At 44.5% G+C, this 14,967-nt stretch overlaps 1 long non-coding RNA gene across 2 annotated transcripts in view; it reads left to right on the top strand.

Annotated features, from left to right (window-relative positions):
• LOC122426498 overlaps positions 1-14,967 on the top strand; it is a 66,742-nt gene that overhangs the window by 36,579 nt on the left and 15,196 nt on the right. For both annotated transcript variants that reach the window (XR_006265179.1, XR_006265180.1), the window contains exon 4: positions 14,594-14,623. This is a non-coding gene — a long non-coding RNA (uncharacterized LOC122426498). The remainder of the gene's footprint in view (positions 1-14,593; positions 14,624-14,967) is intronic.

Below are 14,967 nucleotides of genomic sequence, written 5' to 3' on the forward strand. Positions count from 1 at the left end.
AGAGAAATACAAATCAAAGCCACAGTGAAATATCTCTCCATCTTCACGACTATAATTAAAATGTCAGATAATAATAGTAACAAGTGTTAGTGTGGATGTGGGAAATGAGACCTCTCATACATTGGCTTCCCCAGTGGCTCAATGGGTAAAGAATCTACCTGCAATGCAGGAGACACAGGAGATGTGGATTCAGTCCCTGGGTTGGGAAGATCCCTTGGAGGAGGAAATGGTAACCCACTCCAGTATTCTTGCCTGGAAAATCCCATGGACCGAGGAGCCTAGTGGGCTACAGTCTATGGGATCGCAAAGAGTTGGACACAACTGAACACATGGCATGTATTGCTGGTGGGTGTGTGAACTAGTACAGTCTCGATGGAGAATAGTCTGGGGGTTCCTTAAAAAGTTAAACATAGAGTTAACATAAGACCCAGCAATTCCACTCCTAGTATAGACTCAAGATAACTGAAAACATGTCCACACAAAGGCTTGTACATGGATATTCATAGTAGCATTGCTTGTAATAGCTAAAAAGTGAGGACAACCTAAATGTCTATTATTGTATGAATGGATAAATAAAATGTGGTCTGTCCATGCCATGGAATATTATTTGGTAATAAAAAGGGATGAAGTACTGATACATACTACAATATGGCTGAACCTTGAAGACATTATGAAAAGTTAAATCAGTTAGACAGAAAAGACCGTGTATTGTAGTATTCCATTGATATGAAATGTCCAGAATGGGCAACACTTTAGAGGCAGAAAGAAGTTTAAAAGTAAAGTAGTGATTGCCTAGGGCTGGAGGGTTGGGAAGGAATGGGAAGGGAGGAGGTAATTGCTAAAGGGTTTGGGGTTTCTTTTCAGGGTGATGAAAATGTTTCAAAATCAATAAGTGATGTTGGTTATACTTTGTCACTAATGGGTGATTCTGAATATACTAAAAACCATTGAACTGCACATTTTATTATTATTTTTTTTTTAAGATGTGGACCATTTTTAAGAAGTCTGTATTGAATTTGTTACAATATTGCCTCTGCTTCATGTTCTAGTTTTCTGGTTAAGAGACATTTGGGATCTTAGCTCCCAGACCAGGGATTGGACTCTCACCCCCTGCATTGGAACGCAAAGTTTTAACCACTGGACCACCAGGGAAGTCCCTGAATTACACATTTTAAATAAATGATCATGTGGTATGTAAATTAAATTAAAAAAATAAAAATAGAAAAAGGAGTTAAGTACTAAACTCTCTGCAGTGTTGGTGAGGGAAGAGCATTGAAACAGTCAAGTGTAGCTGCCCAGAGGAGGTGGGATTCCAGCTGAGTCAGGAAGAAAAGTAGGATTGACTGTGGAGAAGCAGTTTGAGGTCTTCCCAGACTTGGAAGGACAGAATCAGCAATGACCTGGAGGCAGGGGCTGCCTTGGCATGTGTAGGGGGTGATGAGATGGTCTCCCTGGTGAGTGAAGAGCATGCCTTGGAGAACTTCCACAGGAGGATAGTGATCAGGTACTGTAGAACCAACCTAAAGACCCAGAAATCCAATGTAGGGCACTTATGTCCACAAGCAGGGAGACCCCGAAGTTCCTCGAGTAATTTGGTGAAAGCAGTATTTTAGGGAACTGCAAAACTTCATTTGGCAAAGACGCACAGCTGGAATTAGAGTAGGGAGGGGTCAGTGCTCCTGCTCAGGTGCTAAGTCGTGTCCAGCTCTTTGCAATCCCATGGGCTGTAGCCTGCAAGGTTCCTCTGTCCATGGGATTTCCCAGGCAAGAAAACTGGAGTGGGCTGCCATTTCCTTCTCCAGGGGATCTTCCTGATCCAGGGATCGAACTTGCATCTCTTGTGTCTCCTGCATTGGCAGGCGGATTCTTTACCACTGTCGTCCCCTGAAAGTGCCAACCACAGAGCCTCCCAATTCCCAGTGCTCATGCTGCTTTGCACCTTGATTCCCCTTCGCAGACCTTCCTCTACCTGCAAAGCCATGCCTCTTTCCACTTAGTAAACTTGTAGCTGGCCAGCTTGAATGGGCTCATGTTCCTCTGGCAGGGGATGAGAGTCAGGACGGAGGGTCCCCAGAGAAGAGAGAGCTCTACAGGGGATCAGAGATGGTGTTCTGAGCAGTTCTGCCAGGATGGACAGCTGAGCAGTGGTCTGGAGAAGCCAAAGTCTTGCCTTCCATCAACGACAGAGGACAAGGCAGACATGGCGCTTGAGACATCGTGAGGAGCCTGTGACTAGGGCTGCAGAGACGGGTGGGGAAAGTTCAGGATCAGGCATGCTTATCTCAGTCCACAAATGGCTTTGCAGTGGAGGTATCCTGGCAGCAGGTGCTGTGAAGGAGCCAAGCTGGGCTGAAAAGTGTCACTTCCCTGGATTCTTCTTTCTGGAGACATAGTGGCTCCCTCTTCTCTGTACTTTTATTTGTTACGATACACATTGAAGTGTGTGCAGTGTTAGTGCTTGCTCATCTCCCTGCGGCTTGCGTTGGACAGTAGACTCCTGGGAGCTGGTGATCTTGCTTTTTCTTCCACAGTGATTCTGCCCAGTCCCAGGAACCATCCTGACACATGGTTTGTGCCTTAGTAAAGGATTCATTTGTCCTTTCAATCAATGCTAACCACTCCAATTCTCCTTGAGGACTTCAGAAGGAAAATTCATGGCTTTGAAATGACTCTGGCTAATATCCTAAAGTTCTTAACAACTCGAATGGTCAGTATCCACTTATCTGATATTGCCTAATTAGTGACATGGAGATGATGTCTCACCAGTTGTCTTCTGCCCTGGTTATCATGATCTTGTTTCAACTCACCTCCAACAGTGGACTCTCAGTCAGACCACAAGTATTAACGCCTCCTTTTCTCTATAACTATATTTTCTATGACAGTAGAGGTGGGGGTGGTTCTGGGTCATCTACCCCTTTATCTGTTAGATGTTCCTCTTTAGTCACTTGGGGTTCCTCTGGTGGGTCAGATGGTAAAGAGTCTGCCTGCAATGTGGAAGACCTGGGTTTGATCCCTGGGTCAGGAAGATCCCCTGGAGAAGGAGATGGCAACCGACTCCAGTATCCTTGTCTGGAAAATCCCGTGGATGGAGAAGCCTGGCAGGCTATAGACCATGAGGTCGCAAAGAGTCTGACACAACTGAGTGACTTCACTTTCACTGTTAGTCACTGAGCAATGAGCAGCCCTTGAAATGGCATTGAATTAAATAATGTGAGTTCAAATGTATGAAACTGAAAGACAGCAAGAAAGAAAGAGTGAGCCAGTTGCAATGGTGCATGTAGTGAAGTGAGCCTGAGATGGGTGTGTTGATCTGCCACTACCTTCTAAACTCGGTCCCCAAGTACCACCCAGCATGAGGGGCTCACTAGGTGAAGGGTGGCTCTAGGTTTACACCATGGCCCCTGAACACTGCTCGGAGACTTCACTTGCTGCACAGAGACCCTGATCTCTTTCTGTGTATGGGCTAAGTCACTTTAGTCATGTCTGACTCTTTGTGACCCCATTTACTGTTGCCTGCCAGGCCCCTCTGTCCATGGAATTCTCCAGGCAAGAATACTGGAGTGGGTGGTCCTGCCCTCCTCCAGAGGATCTTCCTGACCCAAGGACAGAGCTCGTGTCTCCTATGTCTTCTGCGTTGGCAGGCGGGCTCTTTACCACTAGTGCCATCTGGGAAGCCGTGATCTCTTTCTACCCTGGAATTAAAATGGGAGTTTGCTGGACATACTGAGAGCTAATGTAGGCTCTGTAGCAGATAGAATCGAAAGCTCATGCTGACCTCATGATAGAGTTGCCTTAGATGCTGACTTTGTATCCAAATCCTCATGTGAGATGCTTCATGGAGCCACTTCTCATACCTTCAGCGCCTGTTGCAATGATGATATGAACTAGGTTCATCCCCGAGGGAGCTCACACAGACGTTTTCTATCCCTATAACACCCCCAGGGGGGATTTCTTGTGTCTCTACAGGTGACCAGATGACCCTGTCCTTTATCTCTTTACAAGTGATCTGATATGGGAGAGTGAGGAGGGGGTTGATTTGATCCAGTAAATAATTTCTAACAGATCCAAATATCAGCTTTTGGTTTCTCCTATTCTTTTTATTCATTAAAAAGAAAAGGATACCTGACTATTTCTGGCATTAAGAATGAGGTTTAGTCAACCTCTCACGATATGATGGCTGGCACACCAAACCTAACCACAACAGCGGGTTTAAACAACTGCCTTAGATTGTTCCTTGTTTATCATCCATCCATCGACCTGTCTACTTATTTTAAATAAAAAATGTCCTATACATGTTGGCAAATTTTTGTATATTATAGAGGAGTGACAGTGGCAAGCAAACTCTCTTTTCCTGCTCACCCTATTTCCCTACTTTCCTTCCCAATTTTCAAGGTATATTTCCACAAATATTTCTTGCAAAAAAGCATTGTGTTTATTGGGGAGGGATAAATTAGGAGGTTGAGATTAATGGATATATACTGCTGTACATAAAATAGATAGCCAACAAGGACCTACTGCATAGCCCGAGGAACTATATATACTCACAGTCTTGTAATAACATATAATAGAAAAGGATCTGGAAAAGAATATATATATATACGAATCACTTTGCTGTATGCCTGAAGCTACATGACAGTGTAATTAACTATATTTCAATAAAAAACATTTGAAAAGCATTATATTTAAATCCTTATATTTTATTTGTTTTTTTCTTTGCTTGCTTTATTGATTGCAATATTTACTACATTCTCAGATGAGAGGCTCCTTCTTCTGGGCTGGGAGCTGCCTTTCATCCCTACTAGGAGTGATCAAATTCAAATAGGATCTGGGATGATAAAACTGGGAGTTGTGAAGCAACACACACTCCTGGGTGGAATGCAAACATTTACATGTATTCTCACATTCCAGGGATTACCTGATTGGGGAAAAATTAGGCCATAGCAAGTTCCCAAAGATTATTTCTCTGCTCTGGTTGATGTGTCTTTGGGAAATCTGTGCAACACTCCCTCTAATTTCTCCCAGAGAGGTTTTGGAAACCTAAAGAATGTTTCATGAGTGCTACACAAATCAGTCCCCTTGACCATCTCCCCTGGAAGCTGCCTGTCCTGGCTCCCGGCCAGGGTGCCTCTGATTTTGCAAAGGCTGCAAGAGGCAGTGATGTCCCAGATGGCTGGCAAAGGGGCTGCCCCCCTGGTGCCTGCCTGCCCTGCAGTGAGAGGAGATAAGTGTCCTCCAAGAGCTCTGAACAAAGTGCTTGGAGAGGGGGCCCCGAGGTTGGGGAGAGCCTTTGGATCTGGGGCTTGGGGAGTGCTCGCCAGGGGGTGCCTTTGATCTGGAGACCGTGTTAGCGGATGCAGGCAGATGCTATTCTGGGCAAGGAGGACATCACAGATGAGACACACAAATCTGTCATCTGGGACGATGTGAGCGGTGCCCTGTGCCGAGCCCTGAACTCTGCTGGAGCTGCCCCTAGTTCCCCAGTGACTCAGATCTTACTTGACTACACAGGCCCGGGTAAAGCTTTGCCTGCTCCCACTCCAGCCCACCTTGGACTTCGGCAGCATTTATCACCCAGAAGAAATGGACACATATTTATTGACAACCAGATGTTTGTTTAGCAGCACTGCTTCCATTTGGCGAATATCTTCACTGGAGTTGGGTCGGGTGGGGTGAGACAGGACCCTTCTCTCCTCCTATATCACCTCTGCCCCTCTGCTCATTGCAGATGGTGAAGGTTTTCTCACTATTCAGCACTCATTGAGTGGTTGGCAGCCATGGCCAGAGCACGGACTGGAGTCGGGTTTCCCAGAGCTCAGTTTAGATTAGGTGCTTATAGCTGATGAGATGGGCTTCCCTGGTGGATCAGATGGTAAAGAATCCACCTGCAATGCGGGAGACCTGGGTTAGATCGCTGGGTTGGGGAGATCCCCTGGAGGAGGGCATGGCAACCCACTCTAGTGTTCTTGCCTGGAGAATCCTGATGGACAGAGGAGCCTGGCAGGCTACAGTCCATGGGGTCGCAAAGAGATGGACACAACTGAGCGACTAAGCATACAACACAGCTGATGAGATAGAGCATGAAGGGGAGGAGGAGACGGGTGGCTGAGTCCAGCAGCATCGGAATCGCCTCCATCTCAAGGTCCTGAGATGCAGTCTCCTGTGGACATGTTTGTAAGTTACTGGTCAAGTTCTTTGACCACAGGGTATCTTTGGGGGTTTAAAAAAATAAAAAAAGCAAAGAGGAGAGAATATTTTCAGACTGTTCAGAGTCGTTAATTTCTCCAAAAAGGCAGGCAATGTGAAGGTGGGACTAGACAGAGACCCTGACACCCTGGGTCCCAGACTCAAGTTCTCATCTGTATGTGCTGCTGCTAATCAGAGGCTGGGATTTCTTGATGCTGCTTGCATGGAATTTTCCGAAAAGATCTGGGTCTCTCCATACACCAGAGAGGAGAGCGGCTCCCAGGATCTTAGGCTGTGTGACTCGAAACTAGGTTAGCAACAAAGAAAACCACAACACAGCCGCATAAAGAGGGGCCAGGCTATGGAGGTGGGTGGGACCGCCTGCCTTGAGAAAAGATGCTCTGAGCTCCTTGATATTTGAGAACAAGAGTCAAGTGCTTATTTTTTTAAGAGAAGTGGGATAGGAATGAAAAGGAGTCAGTCCCTCCAAAGTAGGAGTTGAGTCTTCAGAAGGATATTTATTGTTTCTACCCCATAAGCTTTTGAAAACAATGAGAAGAGGTGTAGCATTCTGGGGGATGTGGGGGAGATCTGGGTTGCTCTGGAAGGCCATAGAAGCTGAGTGGGAGAGGGAGGGAAGCGGTGTCTAAAAATACTCGGTGGAGGAAGGGCCCATGAGGTCATCTCCCCAGGATACTCTGTCCACCCTGGCCAGACTCTGGCTCCCGCCCCTTGTCCAGTTCCGAGTACAGTCATCTGAACAGAGCTGGGGCTCAGTAATGAGTGTTGACGGACGGGCAGCCTGAGAGGGACACGGGGAACCTGGAGAGGGTTCAGAGGTGATGAAATGGCTGGAAACTGGAGCTCAGAGGCAAGGTCAAGGGAATGGGACTGGCTCCACCTGGACAGGGACAGGGTGGGGGTGAGGACTGGGGAAAGAATCATTTCTAGCCACCAAGGGGTCAGGTCTTAGCTCTACTCTGGCCAGGTCAGGATGGAATCAGAGTCACGTGTGACTTTGCTCTTGGAGGTGGACCGTGAGTTCCCAGTGCATTGGAAACCCCAGGGCAAGGCAGAGATGCATTTTCAGGTTATCTTCACAGTTACCCCCTTCTGTCAATGAGAGTGGCCAAGACTCTCAGCCATCGCAACTAACAGATCCTGAAGCCCTCCTGGCCTTTGAGAATGACTCGTGAGTGGTGTATTTCAGACAGCTGGCATGGGGGTGGTGGAGACAGTCTTGAACAGGTGGGGAGCCTGTCTAGTGTCCATCAATCACCCTCTGCATGAGATCACCCACTTCTACACTGGACCCTGGAAGGAAGAACTGGAGTGAGGCCAAAGTGGGTGGGTAAGGACTCTTTTTCTGGGGGCGGGGAACAAGTTCACACTCATAGAATCCCTACTATTGCCAAGAACTTTATGAAATGGGTTTCCCATTAAATTTTTCAGTAATTCAATGAGGGAGAGAGGGGAGGGATTACTCTCCCATTTTATAGATTAGAAGATGAAGGCAGGAAGAGATCAAACAATTTACCCAAACCTGCATAGTTAATGGGGCTTCCCTGATAGCTCAGCTGGTAAAGAATCTGCCTGCAAAGCAGGAGACCCCGGTTCGATTCCTAGGTCAGGAAGATCTGCTGGAGAAGGGATAGGCTACCCACTCTAGTATTCTTGGGCTTCCCTGGTGGCTCAGATGGTAAAGAATGTGCCTGCAGTGTTGTACAGTTGGAGTTTGAATCAGGACAGATCTAATTCTAGAACCCATCTGCAGCTGGTAAGGGGAATGTGGAGAATGCAGTCAGATTTCCATTTGGCAACATGATCTTCATTGGTACCCAGGGAGCATCCTTAGATCAAGCTCACTTCTGACTCTCAGGGTCCATGTCTGAATTGCGAGGCTAGCTGAAAGTTTCTTCAGCATCCCTCCCCATCTTTTAGATTTGGATCTGCTCTAACTGGAGGGTCCAACTTGGAGACTCTCTGAAGTCCCTTCCAGGCTGAGACGGAAGCTGCCTGGGGAGGAGGAGGGATGCAGTTTATGTCTGGAAGCTGCGAAAGAGATACAATTCCCAAGCTTGGATTTACAGTGGGTATCTGGTTGCCTCAGCCTGGAATCTGAACCAAACCATTTTCCATGGGTGAATTAGCTAAACAATCCAGCCCACAAAGGGAGCAGCTCCGCTCTGTCAGTTAACAAGCTCCGAGGGCTGGGGGTGCACCGAGCTTGGAGGGGAGGGAGGAGGCTGCTGGCGAGAAATTGACCTCCTCTTGTCTTGCTGCCCTGAGTCCAGCCTCTCTGCTTGGGAACCTGGGTAGGAGGCTGGTCTGATTTCCCTGTGGTCTGAACGGTGGGAATATTTTTTAGTGGCAGATTATACTTTCCCCGAGGTGGTTTGAATTACACCTGCCCCATTTCATTTAATTAGGGCTGGTGCTGCTGTCTATTGTGTCCAGTGGGCCTTCCTGCATGAATAAATAGTAACATGTTTGTTTTCTTTTGGGTGGGGTATTTTTTTTTTTAAATGATGGGGTTGGCAGAAAATAGGAGAGCATAAGAAACTGTGATGAAATCATCAGGAAAGAAGATGTTAGAGGGCAAATTCTCATCCCACTAAGCCGGCAGGGGTGACTCCCCCTCTGCTTCTTCTTTGAGCCCACTTTCACACAATGTATTCAGAACCTCCTCTGTTTTCACTTCTATTCTCCAGCCAGGCTTTCTTTCTCTTTGCAATATACCTGGGAATCAGGCATTTCCTCCTTCAGTACTGCTTGTCTTTCCTGCCCCTTCTCATTTTACTGTAGTTTTCCATCCAAATTCTCTTTCTTTCTCTCTTCCTCTCTCAATAGCTTCTGTCTACTATGAAATCATTAATAGGGAACTTGTTGAATAAGTCATGGTATGGTCTTGCCATGGGATGTTATGAAGCCAGGAAAAAGAAAATAAAGAACTCTATATATGTTGACTTGGAACACTTGCCAAGCAACATTGCAAAGAAAAAGATGCAAATAGTTTACTCCTTTTGTAAATAAAGGGCTGCTTGTACGCACACATGGATTTCTGGAAATATACAAAAGAATAGGCAGCAGGGTTGCTTTTAAGAAAAAGGGATAGAGCCTAAATTTGAAGAGAAATATACTCTTATATTGCATATCTTTCTGAGCTATTTGATATATATATATATACATATATATTTTATCATCTGCTTCCCTGCTGGCTCAGACAGTAAAGAATCTGCCTGCAATGCAAGAGACCCAGGTTCTATCCCTGGGTTGGGAAGATTTTCTGGAGAAGGGAGTGGCAATCCACTCCAGTATTCTTGCCTGGAGAATTCCATGGACAGAGGAGCCTGGTGGGCTACAGTCCATGGGGTTGCAAAGACTCTGACATGACCGAGAGACTAACACTTTCATCTTTCACTTGCATTATCATCTGCATGTATTGGGCATGTATGTATGTATGTATGTATGTATGTATCTGCATGTATGTCAGTGGTAAAGAATCCACCTGCCAAAGCAGGAGACATGGGTTCGATCCCTGAGTTGGGAATATCCCCCGGAGAAGGAAATGGCAACCTACTCCAGTCTTCTTGCCTTAGAAATCCCATGGACAAAGGAGCCTGATGAACTGCAGTCCATGTGGTCGCAAAAAGTCAGACTCAATTTAGTGACTAAACAACAACAACAACAACTGCATGTATTACTTTTTCAATGAAGAACTGATTTATAAAAGGAAACATGAAATATGAAAATGTAATATAAGACAATACATATTTTACTACCAAGTGAAGTAGTGATTAAGATCTGGCTTAGAAGATCCAGGTTTGCATCCCAATCCCACCAAATATTAGGTGGGATTATATGTATGATTATAGGTAATTTTATTCAATTTTTTCCAATTCTCAATTTCCTCATTTATAAAATGGGGATAATAAAGAAGGCTGAACCCAAAGAATCGATGCTTTCAAATTGTGCTGGAGAAGAGTCTTGAGAGTCCCTTGGACAGCTAGGAGATCAAACCAGTCAGTCCTAAAGGAAATCAACTTTAAATATTCACTGGAAGAACTGAAGCTGAAGTTGAAGCTCCAATACTTTATTGTATTATGTGAAAAGCCCACTCACTGGGAAAGACCCTGATGCTGGGAAAGATTGAGGGCAGGAGGAGAAGGGGATGTGACAGAGGACGAGATGGTTGGATGGCATCACTGACTCAATGAACATGAATTTGAGCAAACTCTGGGAGATGGCAAAGGACAGGGAAGCCTGGCATGCTGCAGTTCATGGGGTCACAAAGAACTGGCACAACTTAGTGACTAAACATGAGGTTTTTAATCTTACAGTTTTCAGGGAAGGATATTTGTTAAATATATGAATAAATGGATTTAAGTTTCAAATTCTTTATACAATTCTCCATGTGAGTAAATGCACAGATCATTAAAAAATTGTTAAGACCATGGATCTTGATTTTCTGTTTAGAAAATGATGGAGCTAGATAAAGAAAACTCTCAGTTCAAAAGAGAGTAAGTGCCTTGTTTACCTGGCATGTTCCTAGAGGCTGTGGGGAGGAACTGTCAACAGCTAAACCTTGAGGGGTGAAGGCAATTTGGTTGGGCTGCTTGGTGAGGCCATTCTTGTCAGGCAGCAGTGAGGTCCAAGGGACCAAAGACAGAATAGAGGATGTTGGTGAAGTGGTGAGTAAACCAATTTGTTAGGAGCAGAAGTTTCTTCCAGAGGGCAATAAATGGAGGCAAAGAGGTTGGAAGCAGCTTGTTGAGGGTCTTGAAGGCCAAACCTAGGGTCTCACAGGGTATCCTAGAGGCAATGGGAGGCACTGCTATTATGATAAGGGAATGGTTTAGCTGCCTATCACAGTAGAATTAATTATGCCCAAACACAGTGGATAAAACAACCATTTGTTATGTTCTCAGAGTCAGATGTGTCAAAGAGTTGGACTGCACAGAGCAGGAATCATCTGTCTTTGCTTCCTAATGACTGAGGCTTTACTAGAAGATTGAAAATTGGTGGTGACTTGATGACTGGGGCTGGAATCATCTGAAGGCTTGTTTACTAGCATGTCTGCAATTGATGCTGACTGTCGACTGTGTCCTTGGCCATGTCTGTCTGCCAGGACATGTACTCATGGCTGCTCCTGGAGGCTGGGCTTTCTCTTAACATGGGTTCCAAGGATTAGCATCCCAAGAGAGGCAGAAAGCTGTAATGCCTTTTCTAACGCAACTTCAAAAGTTAGGCAGCGTCTCTCTGCAGATTCTGTTCATCAAGACATCGGCAAACTCTTGATCGATTCCTAGGGGAGGGAAAGTAGAGTCTACATCTTAATGGAGGAGCAGTATATGGGACCAAGCATCTTGTTAGCCTCATTTTTTCAAAATACAACCTGCTGTAAAGAGTGACATGGGAAAAGCCATTCATTTAAAACAAATATTTGTAGAGTGTCTGTTATGTCTTAGGTATCATACTAGAGACTAGGGATAGAATGACAAGTAAAAATTGACATCATTCCAACCTCCTAGAGCTGACAGTCTTGTGGTTGAGACAGACATTAATCAAACCATCATACCAAAAATATAAAATTTTGACAATGTAATCCTGGAGGGAAACAGGGGTCTATGAGCTCATATAGTAGAGTGTGGATTTTACACAGTCAGAGAGGGCAAGAAAGTTTCCCTTAAGGAAGTGATGTTAAGGCTCACAACTGAAGGATTATAGAAGAAGAGCAAGCAGAGTGGCCAGGAAGTGGGTTTTCTGTGTGAAGGTCCCATGACAGATGGGAGAAGGTGTGTGTGATGACTATTCATATAGCCCTGATGAGAGAGGACAGTGGGAAAGAGAATTAATAGCCATCTGTTCTATTGAGAGAGAAGTTTTATTTTATTTTTTAAAATTTTATTTATGTGTTTCTTTATTTTTGTTTTTGGTTGCCCTGGGTCTTCACGGCTGTGGGTGGGCTTTCTCTAGTTGCAGTGAGTGGGCGCTACCCTCGAGTTGTGGCGCATGGGCTTCTCTTCTCAGTGGCTTCTCTTGTTGTGGAGTATGGCTCTTGAGTGCGGGTGTCGGAAGTTGTGCTGCAAGGACTGAGTTGCTCCGTGGCAAGTGGAATCTTCCCAGACCAGAGACGGAACCCGTGTCCCCTGCATTAACAGGCAGATTCTTAACCATTGGACCGCCAGGGAGGTCCAAAAGAGAAATTTTTAAAGAAAGAATCAGCCAGCTGTACATGGGGAACTTAGGAGAAGTGAGGGGTCAAATGTTTCTATATGGTTTCAGGTCAGGATGAGAACAAGGATGATGCTACCATGAATGAGAGTTAAGGAGTCAGAACAGGGAATAATTTAGAGGGTAAGAAATTGTGTTCCAGTTGAGAGATGTTGAATCTGAGGCAGTAGTAATATGAAATAACAGAGATATGGGTAGGCAGTTGATTTGTCTGAACAGATAAGGAATGGAGCTATAGATTTTGAAGCTATTGATAAAAAATTGAGAGATGAAACCATAAGCATGAGTTAAATTTTCAAAGAAAGAGGAGGAAGGAAGCCAAACAAGTAGACGATGAGAATGGTCTGAGACAGAACAGGGGTAGGGAGTCATCTGGAAAATCAAAAGGGAAAAACATCTCAGGAGGAAGGGGTGGTCCATGATGCCACATACAGCAGCCAGGGCAAGAAGATCCAGCCCTGGACAAAAGCCCATAGGGCAAAGAATCTATCTGTCATATGGGCTTCCCAATTCCTAGGTTGGGAAGATCCCCAGAAGGGAATGGCTACCCACTCCAGTATTCTTTTTTTTTTTTTTTAAAAAAAAAGGTCATAGAAAAGAAGAGGAGAGAGGATAAGAGTTCATAACAATGTTTCCTTTTTAAAAAAGTTTATTTATTTTTATTTATTTATTTTAGTTGGAGCCTCATTACTTTACAATATTGTAGTGGTTTTTGCCATACATTGATATGAATCAGCCTCTCCAGTATTCTAATCTGGAGAATTCTATGGACAGAGGAGCCTGGTGGGCTGCAGTCCATGGGATTGAAAAGAGTCAGACCTGACTAAAGGACTAACACTTTCACTTTTCGTACCAAGCTAAATGGTTTGGTATAGAGTTTTCCCAGGGACTGGAGACAGAAGGAAGTTGTAGGGTAAGTAAGAGTAGAGAGGGTGGTGAGGAACAGAAGGCAGATGATGGGAGTGGCTTGAAAACTTCGTCAGTAAAAGAAGGGACCAAGCTTTGGGGAGAAAGCACAGTCAGGTCAAGGAGGCTGGATAAGTTCGAGGAGACCTACTTTCATGAGAGAACAAGAGGATGGTGCTGGAAAATGCTGGACAAGGAGCTAGGATGTGGTGGAAGGCAATGCCTTTGGGACTTGGGCTATCACTCTTTGCCTAAGGATTCTCTACTTATATTTTAGGATGGCAACGCCACAGGGTCGTGGTTAGAGAAGACCTTGTCAGCTAGAGAGGCATAAACCGAGTAAAGATTAATTAGTGTTTTTTTTTTTTAAGACCATGGAATCTTAGCTTATTATTTTCTGCTCTGGTCGAATAAATAGAGGGACTATACCCACCCACTCCAAACTCTTCCTTCTTGTCCACTCCCAGTGTCTCCTTTATATTTTTGTTTTTAATTTTATTGAAGTATAGTTGATTTACAATGTTATATTATTTTCAGGTGAATGAATGTTTTAAATCCATTCCTGCCAAGTAACTAATGTCAAATTATAGCTGGAAACCACTCATCCATATAAAGTTTTGCCTTAATTTTCCCTAATAATTAAAAAAAAATTTACTGTTAAAAATCCCTCCAAAGACGTCTCCTATACTCTCATCATGGCATTTACAATACTGCTTTGAAATGTTTTACCTCAAATGTTTACATACTCCTCTCTCTTAACTTGCCCCCATCTCTCCAGGCCAAGGGTTGTGTCTTATTTGTCTTAGACTCACTCATGATATTCACAAGATAATTGCAAATTTATTAAAAAAATTATTCTTAGTGAATAATCTTCATTCAGTTCTTTTAGTCAGTCTCCATGACTTTGCATAGTCTCACTGAGAGATGAGGTCAACATCTATATTTGAGGCTCTTAAGCCTGTGAGGCAAAGGCCAAATGACCGTCTTGCCATGATAGTTTTCCCAGTCATCCCCTAATCCTGCCTGGCCCGCTGCTGGGCACTGTGGCATACAAAAGACAATACATGCGCTGTTTCCAGAGCCTGGAACACAATGTTCATGGACATCCCTTTCACATCATCCTTCACCTCTTTATTCAAAACACTTTGGAGTGGCCTTCTCTGCCACCTCCAACTCCCTTCTCAGCTTTATTTTTCTCCATCGCACTTATTATTACTCAATATTTTATACACATTGCTCACTTGTTTTATTGTCTGTTCTTCTCTTATAGAATGTGAGTCCCAGGAAGGCATGAATGAAGGTATGCGGCTTATATTTGGAATAACAAAAAAAGACCACAAACTGGGCGGCTTACACAGCAAAAACGTATTATCCCCCAGAACTGGAGGCTAGAACTTTGAAATCAAGGTGTTGGCAGGTTGGGTTCCTTCTGTGAGCTGTGACAGAGAATCTGTTCAAGCCTTTCTCCTAGCGTCTGGTAGCCTCAGGAGTTCCTTGGCTTGTAGACAGCATTCTTCCTGTTTTGACATTGCCGTTTCTTTGTGTGTGTCTGTGTCTAAATTTCCCCTTTAATAAGGACACCAGTCATACTGGGTTAGGATTAGGGCCCATCCTGATGACCTCATTTTAACTTGATCATCAACA

Source organism: Cervus canadensis, chromosome 24 (assembly GCF_019320065.1).
Source record: "Cervus canadensis isolate Bull #8, Minnesota chromosome 24, ASM1932006v1, whole genome shotgun sequence".
Lineage (NCBI taxonomy): Eukaryota > Metazoa > Chordata > Mammalia > Artiodactyla > Cervidae > Cervus > Cervus canadensis.